This window comes from Zingiber officinale, chromosome 10A, assembly GCF_018446385.1.
Source record: "Zingiber officinale cultivar Zhangliang chromosome 10A, Zo_v1.1, whole genome shotgun sequence".
NCBI classification, from domain to species: domain Eukaryota; kingdom Viridiplantae; phylum Streptophyta; class Magnoliopsida; order Zingiberales; family Zingiberaceae; genus Zingiber; species Zingiber officinale.
Genome location: NC_056004.1, coordinates 63430036 through 63454900, shown reverse-complemented (window position 1 = coordinate 63454900; position 24865 = coordinate 63430036).

Here is a 24865-nt window from a genome sequence, read left to right as displayed (position 1 = left end):
TCGACCATGAACTCGAGCTTGAAGCAACATGAGTTGATGGGTGATTTCGATAAGGTTGAGCATCTTCGCCAACTATATCGAGGACAAGCGAGAGAGATTTCAGATCTCGAGAAGCTGTTTGCAAGATGTCGGGCAGGGAGGTCCTTATGTACTCAAGATGATTGGGTGCATAGAGAACCTACAAAGGGTTCCCACTTGGCGAGGCGCCTTAACAATCTTGTAGTCCTTGGGATGGCTATAGTCAATTCGTTCTCAACTATAACATGGAGAGTTGACAAGCCACCTTGCTGAGCTACTTAGTATGTTACGACTGCTGAGATTAACCTTAAGAGGTTAAGCCCATTCGATGGTCCGGACACAAGCGAAGGAGAAAGTCCTAAACCAAGAGGCAAGGCGAGCCTAAGCCCTAGGAGGGTCGCCAAGGATGCTACCGCTCACTGCTTGATCCGGTAGGGCACTAGAAGAGGGCAAGGTATACTTGGAGGATCTTAAGAAGAAGCGAAGTGAGACTTCCACTTGGTATATATGTTATAGAAGTTAATCTATCTATTTCTACATCATGGGTATTAGATCTTTGGATGTGCTTCTCACATTGCACTTGATTTGCGACGGAAATACAAAGAGCATTGGCAAAGGTGGACCTACGGTAGCAATGGAGCACGGGTCTTCTCTTTCAGAGGAACTTATCACTATCTCCTGGCTTGTACTAGATTTAGATGATTGTTGTTATGTGCTGCTCTTACTAAGAACATAGTTTCGGTTTCTTGTTTAGACAAGAAAGGATACTCTTTATAATAAAGACAAATGTTGTTACATTTTATTTGAAGATATGTTCTATCAGGTAGTGCACCACTAATAAGCGGAATCTATATTCTAGACCTTGAGGCCCTATCTATAACATTAGTACCAAGAGGTTCAAGTCAAATGACATGAACCAAACATACCTCTGGCATCGCAGGTCATATAAATGACAAGCGCTATCCACTTCATAAGGATGGTTTGGTGGACTCATTTGATTTAGAATCATATGAGATATACGAGTCATGCCCACGAGGCAAGATGACCAAGACCCCTTTAGTGGGCATAGCGAGCAACTTTGATGTTATGACTCATATAGTGATGTATGTGGCCCATCCAATGTTCTGCTAGGGTTATAGATACTTCATCACATTTGATGACTTGGTTGATATGGTTATGTGCTTGATGACATAAGTCCGAATCCTTTGAAAAGTTCAAAAATTCATGAAGATGAGAACTCCGACTTGGCAGTATTAAAATACTTGATCAGATCGAGGTGGTGAATACTTAAGCCATGAGTTTCGTGACTACTAGCCGAGTGTGGATTCTCCCAACTCACTCATCTGGAACACCACGGTGGAATGGTGTATCCAAGGAGAATCGTACCCTATTAGATATGGTACGATCTATGATGAGTCATCTGAGATCGCATATCTGTGGGGATATGCTCTGAACATGGCGAATTTCATTCTCAGGAGTTCCATCCAAGGCCGTGATAAAGACACCATATAGGATAAGGACCGGGAGAGATGCCTGTGTCTTTCATGAGGATTTGTGGTTGTGAGGCTTACGTCGTCAAGTCTCGGACAAATTAGGACCCAAACCGACAAGTGCTATTTCATCGGATATCCCAGGAAACTAAGGATATGCTTCTACATTCGGCTCAAGGTAGTTGTGGCAGGGTCTTTCTAGAAAGGGACTTTGTTTCTAGAAAGACTAGTGGGGCAGCGTTCGATCTTGAAGAAGTTCAAGATGCGAACAATAGCCTTGATGCCTCGATGGAAGTTGAGCTGGAACCACAAAGTGTTGTGGATGATGTTGTTCCATAAAGAGTTGAGGATACCTCTCAGCAGATGCGTGCGTCGTCACCGAGAGATACTCATTACTCTTGTCGCCATGATGACGTTGTGCTTATAGAGGAAGAGCCTACCACTATCGAGGTGTGATGAGACAGATTCCAGAAATGGCTAAGCCATGAGATCCGAAATGGATTCCATGTACACCAACCAAGTATGGACTTTGGTTGATCCACTGAAGGGTAAAACCCATTGGGTGTAAGTGGGTCTTTAAGAGAAACCGACATGGATGGACTTATCTATAAGGTCGTAGTTAAAGGTTTCAAGCAAATTCATGGTATTGACTATGATGAAACCTTTTCTCGATGTTTAAGTCTATTGATCATGCCTACCATAACCTACCATGAGATATGGCGGATTGGATATCAAAACCGTGTTTCTGAAACCTATGTGACTGGCTTTATGAGAATCCTGACATACTAGCAGCAAGTTGCATAGGTCCATTTATGGACTAAAGCAAGCTTCTGGGATGGTGATTCGATGATGCAATCAAACAATTTGGTTTCATCAAGCGAAGATGAGCCTTGTCTACAAGAAGGTTGTAGGATATAGTTGTCTTCCTCATATTGTATGTGGATGACACTACTCATTGGGAAGAACATCCCTATGCTCATCTGTCAAGACCTCTGAGTTGCTTCTCAATGAAGGACTTAGGTGAGGCAACCCGCATTCTAGGATTCTGACCTTTGAGATAGATCTAAGAGATTGGCTGGCCTAAGTCGAGATACATACATTGACAAGGTACTCCTTGGGCCTGCTGCGAACTCCAGAAGATTTACCGATGTCACATGGTGAGTCTTTTGAGACTCAAGGTCCCTCTTCTAGAGAGGAGAGAGACCGCATGGATCAGATCCTTATGCCTCAACCATAGGATTGATCATATGCCATGCTATGTACTCGACACGATGTCTCGTATGCTTTGAGCATGATGTGCGATACTAGTCCGAGGATGAAAGTCATCGATGGCGGTCAAGAATATTCTTAAGTACTTAAAGTACTAAAGAATATTTCTTGACATATAAACAACGATGAGCTACGTGAATAGCTGATGTTGATGCCTACCGGCCGTCGGGATGATTACCGTGATCGAGTCTGTTTTGCTTAAATGGTGAGTTGAAGAGTTCGAGCGGACGCGATGGTGATTCTACAGGTGAGTATATTCTTTGCGCCGCGGCAATGGAGCGAAGTTGGAGAGTTCATCGAACTTGGGGTGGTTCTAACCGTCGATCACGAGCTCTACTGACAACGGAGCTATAGCGCAAAGGAACCTCGCTCACACGCTGGACCAAGCACATACTACCATCTCATTCGAGAGAGATCGATAGAGATGTGAAGATTTCTGATATCTACGAGTAGAGGCATCGCGAATCCCTTGACCAAGGCTTTGGAGAGGAAGCATGATGGTCACACTAGGTCTTTAGGCCCTTAGAGCCTATCTTGATTGGCACTAGTGCTAGTGGGAGATTGTTGCCTAGAGCCAATCATTTTGAAGATTGTATGGACTCATGTATATCATAGTCTTGTATATTAATAAAGGCATTTGTTTGGTTATTATACTTATTTTTATTGGTGCCAAAAGACTAAGTATAATAGCGTCCTCGAGTAGAAGGTTCATACCTATATCAATCGATTAGTTGAATCGATGGTGAGATAATCAGAGAACACTACTCTAAATCATTCCTAGTCGAATATTAACATTCGGGGACAATGTTAATGCAGGTAGTGGTCGTCACTTCGATGACTTGATCTCACAAGTCATGGATATAGAGATATCAAGCGACACATGGGTATACATTGGAGAATATCGAATGACCCATCATGAGAAAGTATCATGGATCGTTATATATATACTTTCTCATGTGGCTATTAGTATGACTATTAGTCCTTGGACCTGAAGTCATGGATCCCTACATAAGGAGTTATGTACTTTGGTTTCAAACGTCACCCATGGGTGGACTATAAAGGATCATGGGTATATAAAAATTATGTAGAGGGATATGAGTGATATGTAGATGGGATCTATCCCTCCCATATAGCGGGAGCGACATCGGTATTGATAGAGGAAGACCACTAAGTGCATGGCCATGCCCAAATGAGTCAACATTAGATGTTGAGCTCATTTGATCGAGTCTACTTGAGGTTCAAGATTTAGATTGATTAGAGGATGACACGGTCTATGCCTCATATTGATCAATCTAGATGTCTAGGATAGTAGGACAATGTCATATATTTTGTGAGAGTCACAATTGGTAGTCACAAGGTGATGTCGGATCTATTCTTGTAACTTGGGTAGTAATGATGTGTTGCTAGATACCTCATTACTTATGCTCCTAAATGGGTTTAGGGCATTGCCAACGTTACAAGAACCTATAGGGTCACACACTAAGGACAATTAGATGGAATTTGGTTCATATGATGTACCAAGAGGATTAGATTCATTTGATGAATCATATTGGATTAAGAGTAATCCAAATTGGGCTAATTGACTCAAGTTGATTCATGTATTTAATGAGTCTAATTTAGATTATGACTCATTAAATCAACAATTTAATAAATTAGATTCATTATATTAAGTTGGATTGAATCATATGGTTGGATTAGATCAACCATGAGAGAGATTTGATCAAGTTTGACTTGATTTGAGAGGAAGAGAAAAGTCATGTTTGACTTGACTTTTGCCACATCACTAGTGAGTTGGAAAGATGTGGACCAATAGGATTGCTCCATCATCAATGTGTGCCACCTCATGGAGTTTACAAGCCTCCATAGCATTGGCGGCCGCACATTAAATGAGGAGGTTACACTTGTTGCCATGTCATTTAGTGGTGGCAAGATGTGACCAATAGTGTTGATCCACATCATCCTAGAGTGCCACCTCATGGTTACAACTTAATGGTCTCCACATTAATTGGAATTAATGTGGAGAGTTACACCAAGATGTGGCGGCCACTCTGTGGGAATGAAAATATTCATTTTCATTCAAGTGTGATTAAGTCATCTTCTTCCTCTAGAGCTCTCTCTCTCCTCCTCTCTTGGCCGAACCACAGGTGCTAGCACACCTTGGTTTTGGTCACCTCCATCTAGTGTGTCCGTGTGGATACTTCTGAGGGACCGATAGTCTTGAGATCAAGCACCATTTGGACGACGGGCGTATCGCAGGGCAGGGAATGATCTACTTTAGTGTAGATCTAAAGTTTTACAAACTCGTACAAGAAAAGGTTTTCGAAAAGTTTTGTTTCGAATCTTGCACGAGATTCATGGCTTTGGGTGACGGGGTGTTTCTTGACGAGCGTTTCGGTCTGTGATTAACCCAACAGTGGTATTAGAGCCACGTGCAAAGACTTGTACGAGTTCGTTTGTATTTTTATGAAAAATATACATTCTATGATTTTCTGTAAAAATTGAGTTTTTAGAGTTTTTATGAGTAATTTTTCCGTAGAAGCGAAGCACAAGTGTCCTGTCTAATGCTTACAAGAAGCATCAAGATGACGCATTAGATGTGTCCTGTCTAATGCTCGCAACCATGAACTCTGAGCTTCAGAAGCAACACGAGTTGATGGGCGCTTACGATATGGTTGAGCATCTTTGCCAACTATATCAGGGACAAGCGAGGCATGAGAGATTTGAGATCTCTAAGGCATTGGGATCGTTTCAGAGTCCTTATGTACTCAAGATGATTGGGTACATGGGAACCTACAAAGGCGGTTCCCACTTGGCCAAGAGCTTGATCTTGATCCTTGCGGATAGTTATAGTCAATTCGTTCTCAACTATAACATGAGCGAGATTGACAAGCCCTTTGCTACTTAGTATGTTCTAATGTGGATTAACCTTAAGAAGGTTAAGCCTATTACGATGGTCGCAACAGGGCAAGCCAAAGGTAAAGGAAAGTCTCAAACCAAGGGCAAAGGCAAGGGCTAGGAGGGGTCGCCAAGGATGCGCTACACGTTCCGCTGCGGTCGGAGAACACCAGGAACGCATACTTGGGGAGGATCTTAAGAAGAAGCAGTGAGACTTCCTTGATATATGTTATAGAAGTCAATCTATCTATTTCTACATCATAGGTATTAGATCTTTGGATGTGCTTCTCACATTTGTCTTGATGTGCATGCCAGCGAGCATTGGGCAAAGGAGGTGGACCTACAGTAGGCAATGGAGCACGCGGGTTGGGAACTTATCACTATCTCTGCCTCGAGCTTGTACTAGATTTAGATGATTGTTGTTATGTCGCTCTTACTAAGAACATAGTTTCAGTTTCTTGTTTAGACAAGAAAGGATACTCTTAAAAAAGACAAATGTTGTTTTGTTTATTTAAAAATATGTTCTATTGTAGTGCACCACTAATGAACGGACTCTATATTCTAGACCTTGAGAGCCCTATCTATAACATTAGTACCAAGAGGTTCAAGTCAAATGAACCAAACTCTGGCATTGTCGCTTGGGTCATATAAATGACAAGCGCTATCCCGACTCCATAAGGATGGTTTCTTCTGGACTCATTTGATTTAGAATCATATAGATATGCGAGTCATGCCTACGAGACAAGATGACCAAGACCCCTTTAGTGGGCATAGCGAGAGAGCAACTAATTTGTTAGGACTCATACATAGTGATGTATGTGGCCCTTTCAATGTTCTTTGTAGAGGCGGTTATAGATACTTCATCACATTTGATGACTTCAGTTGATATGGTTATGTGTACTTGATTACATAAGTGAATCCTTTCAAAAGTTCAAAGAATTCAATATAAAGCAGCGAACCGACAGAGGTATACTTGATCGGATCAGGTGGAGATTACCTTAGCCATGAGTTTGTGACTACCTAGCCGAGTGGGATTCTATCAACTCACCTCCTGGGAACACCAGGTGGAATGGTGTATCCGAAAGGAGGAATCGTACCCTAGATATGACCGATCTATGTTGAGTCACAGATCTTTCAACATATCTATGGGGATATGCTCTGAACCACTTACTTCATACCGCAGTTCCATCAAAGGCCGTGATAAACATATAGGATATGATACGGAGAATGCCGAGAGATGCTTGTCATGAGGATTTGGGGCTACGAGGCTTGACGTCAGTCTCGACAAATTAGGACCCAACCGACAAGTGATATTTTCGGATATCCCAAGGAAACTAAGGATATTATACTTCTACATTCGATCCGGCCTAGGTAGTTGTGGCAAGAGGCAGTTTCATTAGATTTTGTTTCTAGAAAGACTAGGAGCTTCGATCTTGAAGAAGTTCAAGATGCGAACAATAGCACTAATGCCTCGATGGAAATTGAACTGGAACCACAAAGTGTTGTGGATGATGTTGTTCCACAAGGAGTTGAGGAACAACAACGGTTCAAGTAGACATACCTCTTCGCGTCCGATAGATACGTCGCTGAGATACTCTTTTCTCGTCTCGACCATGATGACATTGTGCTCAGAGGATGAGCCTACCACCTATCAAGAAGCTGTGATGAGAAATGGCTAGAAGCCATGAGATCCAGATGGAATCCATGTACACCAACCAAGTATGGACTTGGTTCGATCCACGAAGGGTAAAACCCATTGGGTGCAAGTGGGTCTTTAAGAAAGACCATGACATGGAATTATCTATAATAAGGGTCGGTAGCTAAAGGTTTCAAGCGTATTCATGGTATTGACTATGATGACTGTTGGGTTTGTCGACCGGGCCGAAGCTTTTCGCGTCTCAGCAAAGCAAAGTCAGATCGCGCGTAAAGATGTAAACAAAACTTTTGAAAACCTTTTTTGCGAGTTTGTAAAACCTTTAGATCTACACTAGATAAGGGTTATACAGCGTGCCTGCCCCCACCTGGTCCAAGGGTTGCGGATCTCTAGACCGCAAGTGCCGGTCCTCTGAAGTATCCACACGGACACGTAGGTGGAGAAAACCTCACACAAAGGTGTGCTAGCACCTTGGTTAGATGCGGCCAAGCAAGGAGGTGAGGGAGAGGGAGAGCTTGAGAGGAAGAAGGGGGAAGATTCACAACACTTGAATGAATTGAATGAAAATCAATCCAATTCAAAGTGGCGGCCACTTCTCATCAAGAATAACTCCCCATTAAATGCAATTAATGTGAAGTTAATAAGAAAATGGCTTTGTAACTTCCATGAGGTGGCACACCATGATGATGTGGAACATCACCAATGAGGTGCCAAAAGGTCAAGTCAAAATTGACCTTTGGTCTTCCTTCTCTAGTCAAGTCAAACTTGACTCAATCTCTACCATGGTTGATCTAATCCAACCATTTGATTCGAGCCAACTTAATATAATGAATCTAATTCATTAAATTAAATTGATTTAATAAGTCATAATCTAAATTAGACTCATTAAATACATGACTCAACTTGAGTCGAACTCAAGTTAGCCCAATTAGGATTACTCTTAATCCAATTTGATTCATCAAATGAATCTAATCCTCTTGGTTCATCATATGAACCTAATCTCCATCTAATTGTCCTAAGTGTGTGACCCTATAGGTTCTTGTAACATTGGCAATGCCCAAAACCCATTTAGGAGCATAAGTAATGAGCGGTATCTAGCAACACATCATTACTAAGTTACAAGAACGTCGGATCGACTAATTGTGACTCCTCACAAAATAATGACAAGTGTCCTTCTATCCTAGACATCTAGATTGATCAATATGAGGCATAGACCGTGTCATCCTCTAATCAATCTAAATCTTGAACTCAGTAGACTCACTCGATCAAATGAGCTCAACATCTAATGTTGACTCATTTGGGCATAACCATGCACTTAGTGGTCTCACTCTATCAAGAATACCGATGTCACTCCCTATATGGGAGGGATAGATTCCATCTACATCACTCACATCCCTCCATAATTTGTTACATACCCAAGAATCCTTTATAGTCCACCGATTCACGGGTGACATTTAACTAAACTAAAGTACATAACTCCTTATGAAGGATCCATGGTGACTTGAGGTCTAAGGACTAATAGTCATGTAATAGCCATGAGAAAGTATACGACACTCATATAACGATCCATGATACTTTCTTATGGGGTCATTGGATTATATATTCATGTGATCGCTGCGACGATATCTCTATATCCATGACTGAGATCAAGTCGAGCACCCACATGCTATTATTATTGTATTAACTATTGTCTGATACTCTAGGAATGATTTAGAGTAGTGTTCCTATATCATCTCACTATCGATTCAACTAATCGATTGATAGTATGAACCTTCTACTCAAGGCGTTATTATACTTAGTCTATTTGGCACTAAATAAATAAGTATAATAAACAAATGCCTTTATTAATATACAAGAATATGATATACATGAGTCCATATAATCAAATGATTGGCTCTAGGGCCTCTAACACTAAGTGCCAATCAATATACTAGAGTAAGACCTAGTGCACTCATCAAGCTTCCTCCGTGCTCATACAGCCTTGGTCAAGCCTGTTAGCCTCTGTGGTACAGAAATTCACATCTCCTCTCGATACGAATGAGATGAGCGCCGTAGTATATGCTTGGTTCCTGTTCCGCTGAGGTTAGGCTTATAGCTCCATTGTTGTCACAATAGAGCTCAGTAGTCGGGTGGGAACCACCCCAAGTTCGTGATGAACTTACGGATCAAAGCGCCTCCTTTGTTGCCTCGAGCAAAGAATGTACTTACACATTGTAGGAATCGCCATCACCTCTCGAACTCTTCCGGTGGCACCACCATTAATGCAAAATACGAACCCCGAGCAGATCTATAGTCATCACGGCGATGCGGCTAGCATCAGCAACCCTTCTTTGCTCGGCTCATCATTGCCTCCATATCAAGAAATATTCTTTAGTCCTTCAGTACTTAAGAATATTCTTGGACGATCCATCGACTTCCGGATTTGATCGTATCTCCTCGTCATGCTCAACATCACAGACATCGTCAGTACATGGCGTACATGATCGATCCTGGTCGGCATAAAATCTGATCCATGCGGTCTCTCCTCTCTAGAAGAGGGACCTTGAGTCCACTGACATCGGCAACCCTTCTTGAGTTACGCATGGCAACCTTTGTCAATGTACTCGACTTAGGCCAAGCAATCTCTTAGATCTATCTCTATAGATCTGAATCCCTAGAATGCTGGATGCCTCACCTAAGTCCTTCATTAAGAAGCAACTCCCTAGCCGGTCTTGACAGATAGCATAGGATGTCCTTCCCAATGATTAGTATGTCATCCACATACAATATGAGGAAGACAACTATATCCTCTACAACCTTCTAGACACAGGCTCATCTTCGTTCTTGATGAAACCAAACTTTGATTGCATCATCGAATCAAGATTCCAGTCCGAGCTCGTCATTGTCCCATGCATTACTTTATATTACCGTTATGTATGGATCTACAAAACCCTCAGTTGTGTCATGTACATCCTCGAGTAGGTTTCCATTGAAACGCGGTTTTGACATCCATCCGCCATATCTTATAGTCATGGTAGGCTGCAATAGCAAGCATGATCCGAATAGACTTAAACATCGCTACGAGGAAAAAGTTTCATCATAGTCAATACCATGAATTTGCTTGAAACCTTTAGCTACCAAGCGACCTTTTAATAAGTCCATCCATGGTCCTTTCTCTTAAAGACCCACTTACCAATGGGTTTTACCTCTCGTTGGATCAACCAAAGTCCATACTTGGTTGGTGTACATGGAATCCATTTCGGATCTCATGACTTCTAGCCATTTCCTAATCGGTCTCATCACCTTCTTGATAGGTGCTCATCCTCTATAAGCACAAGCGTCATCATGGTCGAGACAAGAGAAATGAGTATCTCTGATGACATACCCTATCGCCAAGGTATGTCTTGACGGTTGTTGTTCCTCAACTCTTTGTGGAACATTATCCACAACACTTTGTAATTCCAGTTCAATTGTGCTATTGTTCGCATCTTGAACTTCTTCAAGATCGAGCGTGCTCCTCCCACTAGTCTTTCTATAAACAAAGTCCCTTTCTAGAAAGACCCCAGTCTTTGCCACAACTACCTTGTCTGATTGGGAATGTAGAAGTAATATCCCTTAGTTTACTTGGGATATCCGATACTTGTCGGTTGGGTCTTAATTTGTCCGAGACTTGGCGTAGCGTAAGCCTCACAACCCCAAATCCTCATGAAAGACACCGGGCATCTCTCCCATCCATATCTTATATGGTGTCTTTATCACGGCCTTGGATGGAACATTGAGAATAAAAGCTGCCGTGTCTAGAGCATATCCCCATAGATATCGGAAGATCGTGTGACTCATCATAGATCGTACCATATCTAATAGAGTACGATTCCTCCTTTCGGATACACCATTCCACTGTGGTGTTCGAGGAGTGAGTTGGGATAGAATCCCACACTCGGCTAGTAGTCACGAAACTCATGGCTAAGGTATTCTCCACCTCGATCTGATCAAGTATCTTAATACTCTTGCCAAGCGGTTCTGTACTTCATTCTTGAATTCTTTGAACTTTTCAAAGGATTCAGACTTATGTGTCATCAAGTACACATAACCATATCTACTGAAGTCATCATTAAATGTGATGAAGTATCTATAACCGTCTCTAGCAGAAACATTGAAAGGGCCACATACATCACTATGTATGAGTCCTAACAAATCGATTGCTCTCTCACTATGCCCACTAAAGGGGTCTTGGTCATCTTACCTCGTAGGCATGACTCGCATATCTCATATGATTCTAAATCAAATGAGTCCAACAAACCATCCTTATGGAGGGATAAGCGCTTGTCATTTATATGACCGATATTGCCGGTAGGTTTGGTTCATGTCATTTGACTTGAACCTCTTGGTACTAATGTTATAGATAGGGCTCTCAAGGTCTAGAATATAGAGTCCGTTCATTAGTGGTGCACTACAATAGAACATATTTTTAAATAAACAACATTTATCTTTTTATAAAGTATCCTTTCTTGTCTAAACAAGAAGCGAAACTATGTTCTTAGTAGAGCGGGCACATAACAACAATCATCTAAATCTAGTACAAGCCTGAGGGCAGAGATAGATAAGTTCCTACAACAACAGTAGCAACCCGTGCTCCATTGCCTACTCGTAGGTCCACCTCGCCCTTTGCCAATGCTCGCTATTTCTCGTGCCGCACATCAAGACAAATGTGAGAAGCACATCCAGATATCTAATACCCATGATGTAGAAATAGATAGATTGACTTCTATAACATATATACCTGAAGTGGAAGTCTCACTTCGCTTCTTCTTAAGATCCTCCAAGTATACCTTGCGGTCTGACCGCAGTGGAAGCAGGTAGCATCCTTGGCGACCCCTCCTTTAGGCTTCAGTGCCTTTCCTTTGCCCTTGGTTTGGGACTTTCCCTTACCTTTGGGCTTGCCCTTGCCCTTGTGCTTCTTGACCATCAGAATGGGCTTAACCTTCTTAAGGTTAATCTCAGTAGTTCGTAACATACTAAGTAGCTCGGGCAGTGGCTTGTCAATCTCGTTCATGTTATAGTTGAGAACGAATTGACTATAGCTATTCGGCAAGGACTGCAAGATCAAGTCAGTGGCCAGCTCTTGGCCAAGTGGGAACCCCAGTCTTTGTAGGTTCTCTATGTACCCAATCATCTTGAGTACATAAGGACCTACAGGAGCCCCGTCTGACATCTTGCACTGAAACAGTGCCTTAGAGATCTCAAATCTCCCATGCCTCGCTTGTCCCTGATATAGTTGGTGAAGATGCTCAACCATATCGTGGCGCCCATCAACTCGTGTTGCTTTTGAAGCTCGAGTTCATGGTCGAGCATTAAACGAGGACACATCTAATCGTCATCTTGATGCTTCTTGTAAGCATCTTTCCGCCGGGCATTGGCATCGGAGGAGCCTCCGGAATGGGCTGCCCTCCAGCGCATGAGTTCGTCCTGGTGAGAACTATTCTCAAACACGGGAAATCGCTCGTTGAGCTTGTCCTTCTCAAGGACAGATCGCAGGGAGAAGGAATTCGTGTTTGACGTCATGGTTATCTACAACAGAAAATTTGCAGAAATAAATATTATATTCTTTTAAAATCATTTAATTAGGCCTTTAATTAAATGATGCTCCCACTGAATACTATAATTCTTGTGGGACAAGATCCACATCATACTAACCCTTGAGTTAGCTTTGGCTAATACGCCCAAGGCTTAGTATGATCGAATGATTACCAATTACATCTCTATGCAACTCTTGTTTATAGAATCAATATCCGCATTTATATTAAAACTCGAGTTAGCTTTGGCTAATACGCCCGAGAGTTAATATAGATGTGATATTGACCTATCTTTCCAACTATTGGAAGAATGCCTATAGTTGACTCGATCTAACCGAGTAACTATGAATACTCAATCTGATTGAGTTTGTATTCACCCATGCGTTGATAGACGGGACCAAGATTGTCCCTCCGTACCCTACCAAGATAATATGTATTGCTCTGCTTTGGCAGATTCAACAATACATGTGATCGAGGTAGTGACAGTTATCACGGCACGATTAGGCATTAGAGTTGAGTCGATTGAGATCTAATCTAATCGAAAAGGGATGCATCTTGTGCACGACTTAGATCTAATCTAATCGCAAGGGTGCATCATGTGCACGACTTAGATCTAATCTAATCGTAAGGCACTAATTAATTAACTACTTATTAAATATGCATCACATACACAAGCAATTAATTAATCTATTTGTGATTTAGTCTTGGCCCTACTACGATCTTCTCAAGCCAATGAGAAGATCGATTGGTCAACCTTGGGTCAACAGCTTCTTCAAGCTCCTCCCTTTGACCACCTTGTGTTGCTCGTGCCCGCCTCGGAACTCTGTCTCGTGTGGACCCTCCACCGCTCCAATTTGTACATTACAATTTGAAACTCGAGTTACATTCGAGTCTAAATCTAATTTACAACAAGAAAATAAGAGAAGGCACGACGCGCAGGTCGCGAATATAATACAACACTCGCAAACACATAACGGCACGCAGGCCGTATTATGAATTACAACACAACCAATCATATTGGGCTTTGGTCCATGACTATCACAAATTAATATATAATTCAAAATTATATATTTTTCATAATTTTCTATAATTTTAAAATAATTTTTACAATTTTTATGAATAAAATTTCCCGGCGGTCCCGTTTAGCGGTTTCGGGCGCAATCGCGGAACGGATCCCCTTGCGGGGCCCAGGGGCAGCGCCCCTACCCGCGATCTAAGCATCGCGAGGGTTCCTTTGCGATCCAATAGCGCCTAAACCCGCTGTCCCAAAACGATTTGGGTCGAGACATTGCCGTTTCGGAAAAATCTTCCCGGCGGGTTCGTTTTTAGCGATTTCGGGTGCAATCGCGAAGCAAATTCCCTTGCGGGGTTAGGGGCTATGCCCCTACCCACGATCTAACCATCGTGAGTTGCTCCTTTGCGATCTAATGGCATCCGACCCCGCTGTCCCAAACGGATTTGGGGCAAAACGAAGCCGTTTAAAAGAAAACTTTCCGGTAGCCGAAGTTGTGCTTCGCTTCTATGGAAAAATTACTCATAAAAACTCTAAAACTCAATTTTTACAGAAAATTACAAAAGGTTTATTTTTCATAAAATACAAACGAACTCGCAAGTCTTTGCACGTGGCTCGATACCAGCGTTGAGTCCGAAACTTGCCGCTTTCATGGAAAACCCAGTCAAACCAAAGCAGTAGATCCGTGCTAAGATTCAGTAAACAAAACTTTTCGAAAAACCTTTCTTGTACGAGTTTGTAAAACCTTTAGATCTACACTAGATAAGAGTTATACCTTGAGCGTGCCTTTATCGTCGAGTCCGATCGAGGAGTTGCCTTGGATCTCCGCGGTCCTCTAGAAGTATCCACACGGACACGTAGGTGGAGAAAACCTCACACAAAGGTATGCTAGCACCTTGGTGAGATTCGGCCAAGCAAGGAGGAGAGGGAGAGGGAGAGCTTGAGAGGAAGAAGGAGGAAGATTCACAACACTTGAATGAATTGAATGAAAATCCAATCCAATTCAAAAGTGGCCGGCCACTTCTCATCAAGAATAACTCCCCATTAAATGCAATTAATGTGAAGTTAATAAGAAAATGGCTTTGTAACTTCCATGAGGTGGCACACCATGATGATGTGGAACATCATCATTGGTCCACCTAATGCCAACTCACCAATGAGGTGGCAAAAGGTCAAGTCAAAATTGACCTTTGGTCTTCCTTCTCTAGTCAAGTCAAACTTGACTCAATCTCTACCATGGTTGATCTAATCCAACCATTTGATTCGAGCCAACTTAATATAATGAATCTAATTCATTAAATTAAATTGATTTAATAAGTCATAATCTAAATTAGACTCATTAAATACATGACTCAACTTGAGTCGAACTCAAGTTAGCCCAATTAGGATTACTCTTAATCCAATTTGATTCATCAAATGAATCTAATCCTCTTGGTTCATCATATGAACCTAATCTCCATCTAATTGTCCTAAGTGTGTGACCCTATAGGTTCTTGTAACGTTGGCAATGCCCTAAACCCATTTAGGAGCATAAGTAATGAGCGGTATCTAGCAACACATCATTACTACCCAAGTTACAAGAATGTCGAGATCCGACATCACCTTGTGACTACCAATTGTGACTCCTCACAAAATAATGACAAGTGTCCTTCTATCCTAGACATCTAGATTGATCAATATGAGGCATAGACCGTGTCATCCTCTAATCAATCTAAATCTTGAACTCCAAGTAGACTCACTCGATCAAATGAGCTCAACATCTAATGTTGACTCATTTGGGCATGGCCATGCACTTAGTGGTCTCACTCTATCAAGAATACCGATGTCGCTCCCATCATATGGGAAGGATAGATTCCATCTACATCACTCACATCCCTCCGCATAATTTGTTACATACCCAGTAATCGCCTTTATAGTCCACCCAGTTACGGGTGACGTTTGACGAAACTAAAGTACATAACTCCTTATGTAGGGATCCATGGTGACTTCAGGTCTAAGGACTAATAGTCATACTAATAGCCACATGAGAAAGTATATGACACTCATATAACGATCCATGATACTTTCTCATGGCGGGTCATTCAGTATACATTCTCTAATGCATACCCATGTGTCAGCTTGATATCTCTATATCCATGACTTGTGAGATCAAGTCATCGAGCTGACCTACATGCTAGTCTTATTGTATTAACATTGTCCCTGAATGCTAATACTCGACTAGGAATGATTTAGAGTAGTGTTCCCTATATCATCTCACTATCGATTCAACTAATCGATTGATATAGGTATGAACCTTCTACTCAAGGACACTATTATACTTAGTCTATTTGGCACTAATATAAATAAGTATAATAACCAAACAAATGCCTTTATTAATATACAAGAATATGATATACATGAGTCCATACAATCATCAAATGATTGGCTCTAGGGCTCTAACTAACAGAAACCTTTTCTCCAAGTGGCAATGTTTAAGTACATTCGGATTATGCTTGTTATTGCAGCCTACCATGACTATGAGATATGGCAGATGGATGTCAAAACCAAATTTCTGAATGGAAACCTACTCGAGGATGTGTACATGACACAACCTGAGGGTTTTGTAGATCCACAACATACTAGTAGAGTATGCAAGCTGCATAGGTCCATTTATGGACTAAAGCAAGCTTCTCGGAGCTGGAATCTTCGATTCGATGATGCGATCAAACAGTTTGGTTTCATCAAGAATGAAGATGAGCCTTGTGTCTACAAGAAGGTTGTAGGGGACATAGTTGTCTTCCTCATATTGTATGTGGATGACATACTACTCATTGGGAAGGACATCCCTATGCTTCAGTCTGTCAAGACCTGGCTAGGGAGTTGCTTCTCAATGAAGGACTTAGGTGAGGCATCCCGCATTCTAGGGATACAGATCTATAGAGATAGATCTAAGAGATTGCTTGGCCTAAGTCAGAGTACATACATTGACAAGGTACTCCTTCGGTTTGCCATGCAAAATTCCAAGAAGGGATTTCTGCCGATGTCACATGGCGTGAGTCTTTCGAAGACTCAAGGTCCCTCTTCTAGAGAGGAGAGAGATCGCATGGATCAGATCCCTTATGCCTCAGCCATAGGATCGATCATGTACGCCATGCTATGTACTCGACCTGATGTCTCGTATGCTTTGAGCATGACGAGCAGATACCAGTCAGATCCAGGTGAAAGTCACTGGATAGCGGTCAAAAATATTCTTAAGTACTTACGAAGGACTAAAGAATATTTCTTGATATATGGAGGCAATGATGAGCTAGCGTAAAGGGTTACATGATGCTTTCCAGATCCGATGCCGATGATACGACGCGATCGGTGGTCGTGTTTTGCTTAAATGGTGGTCTTGTGAGCTAGAAGAGTTCAAGCAGAACACAGTATACAACAGAGGCCGAGTATATTGCTACATCGAGGCAGCTAAGGAGGCGATCCGCAAGTTCATCACTGAACTTGGGGTGGTTCCTAGCATCGCTGACCCAGTTGAGCTCTATTGTGACAACAATGGAGCTATAGCACAGGCGAAGGAACCTCGCTCACACCAGCGGACCAAGCACATACTACGGCGCTTCCATCTCATTCGAGAGATTATTGATAGAGGAGATGTGAAGATTTGCAGAGTACCTATAGAGGCTAACATCGCAGATCCCTTGACCAAGGCTTTGGCACAGAGGAAGAATGATGGTCACACTAGGTCTTTAGGCCTTAGAGCCTATAATGATTGGCACTAGTGCTAGTGGGAGATTGTTAGTTAGAGCCCTAGAGCCAATCATTTGATGATTGTATGGATTCATGTATATCATATTCTTGTATATTAATAAAGGCATTTGTTTGGTTATTATACTTATTTGTATTAGTGCCAAATAGACTAAGTATAGTTGAGTAGAAGGTTCATACCTATATCAATCGATTAGTTGAATCGATAGTGAGATGATATAGGGAACACTACTCTAAATCATTCCTAGTCGAGTATTAACATTCAAGGATAATGTTAATGCAACAGGACTAGCATGTAGGTCAGTTCGATGACTTGATCTCACAAGTCATGGATATAGAGATATCAAGCTGACACATGGGTATACATTGGAGAATGTATACTGAATGAGAAAGTATCATGGATCGTTATATGAGTGTCATATACTTTTCATGTGGCTATTAGTATGACTATTAGTCCTTGGACCTGAAGTCACCATGGATCCCTACATAAGGAGTTATGTACTTTGGTTTCGTCAAACGTGACTATAAAGGCGATTACTGGGTATATAAAGAATTATGTAGAGGGATGTGAGTGATGTAGATGGGATCTATCCCTACCATATGACGGGAGCGACATCGGTATTCTTGATAGAGTGAGACCACTAAGTGCATGGTCATGCCCAAATGAGTCAACATTAGATGTTGAGCTCATTTGATCGAGTGAGTCTACTTGGAGTTCAAGATTTAGATTGATTAGAGGATGACACGGTCTATGCCTCATATTGATCAATCTAGATGTCTAGGATAGAAGGGCAATGTCATATATTGTGAGGAGTCACAATTAGTAGTCACAAGGTGATGTTGGATCTCAACATTCTTGTAACTTGGGTAGTAATGATGTGTTGCTAGATACCGCTCATTACTTATGCTCCTAAATGGGTTTAGGGCATTGTCAACGTTACAAGAACCTATAGGGTCACACACTTAGGACAATTAGATGGAGATTAGGTTCATATGATGAACCAAGAGGATTAGATTCATTTGATGAATCAAATTGGATTAAGAGTAATCCTAATTGGGCTAACTTGAGTTTGACTCAAGTTGATTCATGTGTTCAATGAGTCTAATTTAGATTTTGACTCATTGAATCAATTTAATTTAATGAATTAGATTCATTATATTAAGTTGGCTCGAATCAAATGGTTAGATTAGATCAACCATGGAAGAGATTTGGTCAAGTTTGACTTGACTTGAGAGGAAGATTAAAAGTCAAGTTTGACTTGACTTTATGCCACCTCATTGGTGAGTTGGCATTGAAGTGGACCAATGATGTTACTCCACATCATCATGGGTGCCACCTCATGGAAGTTACAAAGCCATTTTCTTAATAACTTCACATTAATTGCATTTAATGAGGAGTTACACAAAGGAGAAGTGGTCGGCCACTTTTGAATGTGAATTGAATTTTCCATTCATTCATTCAAGTGCATTTTTCTTCCTTCTTCCTCTCAAGCTCTCCCTCTCTCTCTCCTCCTTGCTTGGCCGAATCTCACTAAGGTGCTAGCACACCTTTGTGTGGATACTTCTAGAGGACCGACGCTTGACGGTCTAGAGATCCGGCAACTCCTTGGACGAGCGGGAACGCGAAAGGGCACGCAACAAGGGTAAAGCTCTTAACATGTAGATCTAGGAGTAGATCTAAAAAGGTTTTTGAAACTCGTACTCGTAATTTTTTGTTCGGCTTTCCTTGCACGGATCTACGGCTTTGGGTGATTCGGGGTTTCCGCGACGCGAAAAGCGGTTTTCGCGGCCCGAAAAACCCAACACTAGAATATCGTCGATGAATACGATGACAAATTTGTCAAGGTATTCTCTGAACACTATGTTCATTAAGTCCATGAAGACCATTGGTGCATTAGTCACACCAAAAGGCATGACTACAAACTCATAGTATCCGTATCTGGTCCTGAAAGCTGTTCTGGGTATATCTCTTTCTTTCACCTTCAGCTGATGGTACCCAGAGCGCAGGTCTATCTTTGAGAACACTGTTGCCCCTTTCAGCTGATCAAATAAGTCGGCGATCCTGGGAAGGGGGTACTTGTTCTTGATTGTTATTTGATTCAGAGCTCTATAATCTGTACACATCCGCATAGATCCGTCCTTCTTCTTGACAAACAACATAGGAGCTCCCCAAGGTGAATGAATAGGGCAGATGAAGCCTTTGTCAAGCAGCTCCTGAAGTTGTTCTTGTAACTCTTTCAGCTCTGCTGGAGACATGCGATACGGAGCTTTTGAAATTGGACCGGTACCTGACTGATATAGGGTCCCTCTAGTGCTGCTTCTATGTGATATAACTGTGCAGGCTGGCCTCCATATTGCACTGGCTTTGGCTGAGGTGCTTTGAGCTTGTCAGGACATTCTTTAGCCATGTGTCCTTCCTGACCACAGGAATAACATCCAGTCTTACCCAAAAGACAGGCTCCTGGATGCATTCTCCCACATTTGGGACAGGGAGGGAACTTGGTCTGCTTGTTGGCTGGTCCTCCCTTCTGGTTACCTCCTGAGTTCCACTGCTTTCTTTTACTACCCTTGCCCTTCCAGTTCTGTTTACTTGACTGCGATTTATGGCTCCCCACTGACTTGTCCTCTATCTTCACTGGCTTGTGTTGTGCTCGTTGTGCTTTGATGTCGTTCAGGTAGTGTTCAGCAATTAAGGCCCTACTGATAAACTCTTCACCAGTCTGGGGTCGGTGAGCTCCACTGCTTACATTCAGTGCTATCTGTGGTCTCAGCTCTGGGTAGAGACGAGCTAGTCTGTTGAACTTCTTGGCTGCTTCTTCCACTGACAGGTCACCTTGTTTGAACTCTATGAATTCCTCATAGTGCTTGTTGGTGATCTGTAGGTGGAAGAACTCTTCATAAAACTCTGACTAAAAATCGTCCCAGTTCATCTGATTGGCCGCCCTCTTGGTCTTTATCCTCTCCCACCACATACGAGCATCTCCTGACAGGCAGAAAGAGGTGCACTTGACCTTCTCGACCTCTGGCCAGTTAAGAAGCTCCATGGTGCTCTCCAGTGTTTTGAACCAAGCCTGGGCATCCCAAGGCTCAGTCGTGCCTGAAAAGCTTTCTGGGCAGCTGGTGGAACCTCAATTACCACTGGAGTCTCCGCAGTGACAGCTGGGGGAGGGGGAGGAACTGATTGCTGATTTGCCATCAGATTGGCAATTACTTGCTGCTGGTCTGCTACTTGTTTTTGGAGTTGAGTAACAACTTCAGAGAGATTGGGCTCAGTTGAGCCTGGGCCTTCGTTCTCCTGAACCTGGTCCTCAGCACGAACGGTACGGGGACGTCCTTCTCTTGCCATCTAATTATGCAAAGGAAAGGCTTGATATTTTCTCTACCCTTTCGAAACATACATATTTGTATATGAATAAAGAAAATAGCAAAAACTCTTATCTGACTTAAGAGCTTATAAACAATTACTCTATACTACAAATAATAATAAAGGAAAGCAATAAAGAAAGAACTTAAATACTTTCTTACTTGAAGGCGGCAAGGTTGATGCTGATGTGTGTGTGATGTTGGAGAATGGGAACTTGGCTCTGATACCAACTGTAACGACCACCCTTCTTACTACTCTACTACTCTCTAAGGTGACCGTTACTTAACTATTAACTCTACTTAACCGGTGTGATCGAAACCACGAGGAATCCCTATCAAAAAATTTCGGCAGAGTCTCCCCTGTACCGGTAACCATAAACATCAATACAGACACAGTATACACAGTCACAGGCGGCTGGAACATATATCAAACAACTCACGCAATAAACAATCCAAAACAAAAGAGAACTATACCAGAAATCATCACACAAGATCACAATTCATCTACTATGTCCTAATAACATCAAGATAACATATACCATCCCGAATACTTCTGACATAGCAAAAGGAAAAGAAAACTAAAAGAAACTCCTTTCTAGTCCCAAGGCTTCCATAGTCTAAGCATCGCACATCCACCACACATCTCCTTGTCACCTTCCTTCTGACTATAGCTTCCCTTTACCTTTATCTACAATAGGAGGAAATGCAAACAATAAGTAAAATTGCTTAGTAAGCGCTATCTAACTCACAAAAACTCGATAAGCATGTATATAACAAAAAGAAACATGCTAAAACTGAATGCTTAAAAAGAAAACTAATCATGCTCATCTATTAGCAATAAAGCAAATTAACTGAAATGCTAACATGTAAAGCTACTCATGCTATACAAGAATAAAGATGGAATCATCTAGAAATAAGACTAATCATACTCAATAAACTCATAAGGAAAGCAAATGAAAACTAATACTGTATGCTTAGCATTATAAGAGCTAAATTTTACTTGTTCTAAATATAGGTGATACTTGTTTCATTTACTTATAGCCTTATACTTGAAATTAATACTTAACTTTCTTCTTCTTTTTCTTACTTGGGCCCAGGCTTAGTACCATCTTATGCGCGCTCTCTAATAGAGACTGAGGTAGCGAGCCTCCAGTCCTATGAGGATAAAGACCTCAGTCTTCCCAGGGCAAGACCTTGAAATTGGTCACCTGGATTTATTTAACGACAACCTTGGAAGTCGGGTACTAGCCTCTTTTAAAAGATTTACTTGTTATCTTTTCTTCTCTAGACCTTGGTCTTTTCTTACTTATAACTCCTCATAATCCTCAAAAAGTTTAATGAAATCTGAAACTGAAACATATCAGCTGTTCATGCGCCTAAGGTGGCAAGGGAAACTAAAACTGGAATGTGAATTAATACTGCTAATACTAATAACAAATGAGGAACACTGCTCATACTTGAATTTATAACAAGGAAATAGGAATATGAATTTATACGGCTTGTATTTGCCAATAGCAAAGCAAAGGAGATCGTTCATGCTCATCTATTAATAATGGAAACTACTAGTGCTCAACCAATAATAACGAGAACTGTGCATGCCCGATTAAATAGCAAAAAAAAGCTACTGGTGCTAACTAATAGCAATAATAGATGTACTGGAATGCTAAGTTCAAAATCAATAGTTCCATAATTTCATGGGAAAAACTACTAACAAATGCTCTAATGAATACTCCCAAAACTAGGGTTCTACATGTCAAATACATAGCACAAACAAGACTATAATCTGCTGAAGTTTACACCTATGCAAAGCTTGATACGGTAGCAAAGGAAGTCAACTATTATGTTAAGAAATGCATTGGCAGATTTCTGTTAAACACATGCTATTAAAAGGGGTGATTGCTATGACAATTTAAATCCCTTCTCCTCTTCTTAATCAACTCACGACAGCATAAAGGAAATGACCCAAGCCAATATATCTGTCCAGAAATTACAGAATCAATAGAAGCTAAAGCATCATCAATTAAGGCTAAATCCATTAAGCCCTTTCTCCTTCATGAAAGCCACGACATAAACTTTGAACTCATCCCTAGGTCACGGCAGATTCAAAAACAAGGAGAAACAAAAACTTGATCCCTAGCAAGCTTAGATTCGGCGCAAACACGATCCTATATGCTCAATTAAACTAAACTAGTTCTTGGTCCCTCTTTGAAACCCACGGCAGAACACCCAAAGCCAAAATCTTTATAGCATGTTTCAGATTCAAGAAGAAAAACAAGTTCAAAACTACTCCTACCACAGGTGAGCAGCTACTTACCTACTGTTCTTGGACTTACAACCTAAGGAAGGTGTGCTAGGGTTCGGAGGGATGAAGATCTTGGCCCCTTCTTGTGCCCGTGCGCTCACCTTGCCGAGAGGAGCTCGGATATGTGAAGAACCTGCGGAGAAGGGAGCTCGTCGGCCGCCGGAGTGAAGCCCTAAGCCTGCTTCTTCGTTTCCACTGCGAGAGGAGAAGAATCGCGCGGCGTCGCGTGTGAGGAGAAGAAAGGATCGGGGAATTACGTTTTTGGAGAAAACGTTTCCTTCTTTTATAACTAATGGCTATTTTCGGTTCCTAAGACCCCTTATAATCTTTCGCTCCTCTATTTGTTCACAAAAGACCTGCGGCTCACTTGGTTGCCTCACTTCGCTTAAGGCTTATGACTTGTCCGAGGTCTACGGGTCGAACCTCGGCTGGAGCTCTTTATTTTTGCAACTTCTTCCTCTTGGTAAAAATACCAAACGACTTCCAAAAATTACGTAAAAATACTCTAAAAATTTATAAAAATCTCTAGAATATTTTAAAAGCATTTATAAATATTTTTAAGGACTTTTAGAACTCGAAATAGAGAAAATTGGGTTGTTACAATCCCCCATACCTTATAAAAAGTTCGTCCTCGAACTTAGAATAGTTCTGGATATTTCTGTCTCATACTATCCTCACGCTCCCAAGTGACTTCCTCGTGCTTCTGGTTTTGCCAGATGACCTTCACTAGTGGTACTTCTTTATTTCTTAGTCTCTTGACTGCTCTGTCCACTATCTGGGTAGGTCTGCTCTCGTAGCTAAGATCCTCTTGGATCTGCATTGGCTGAGGCTCAATCACCTGGCTAGGGTCGTGAATACTCTTCTTTAGCATAGAGACATGAAATACATTATGTATTGCTGACATGTCTTGTGGTAAGTCCAGCTTGTAAGCTACCTTCCCAATCCTCTCTATGATTAGGTAAGGTCCTACATAGCGAGGACTTAATTTGCCCTTCTTGCCAAATCTGATCACTCCCTTCATAGGAGCAACCTTGAGAAAGACTGAATCCCCTACTTGGAATTCAAGTGGCCTACGGCGTGTGTAAGCATAACTCTTCTGTCTGCTCTGGGCAGTCTCAATTCTCTATCATTTATCAGCTCTGTCTGAATGCTCAGCTCTACTTCCATTTCTTTTCTCTCACCTGCTTCTTGCCAGCAAATGGGTGATCTTCACTTCCTGCCATACAATGCCTCATAAGGTGCCATCTTGATGGTGGCCTGATAGCTATTGTTGTAGGAAAACTCAGCTAAGCATAGATACTTGCACCAACTTCCCTTGAAATCTAGCGCGCAAGCTCTGAGCATATCTTCTAAAATCTGATTTACTCGCTCTATCTGTCCATCAGTCTGAAGAGGAAGGTTATGCTGAACTTGAGTTTAGTGCCTAGTGCAGTCTGAACACACTCCCAAAAGTGTGAGGTGAAGCACCCATCTCTATCAGAAACGATAGATTTAGGAACTCCATGAAGTCTGATCACCTCCTTAACGTATAGTTATGTCAACTTCTCTATGGAGTGGGACACCTTGATG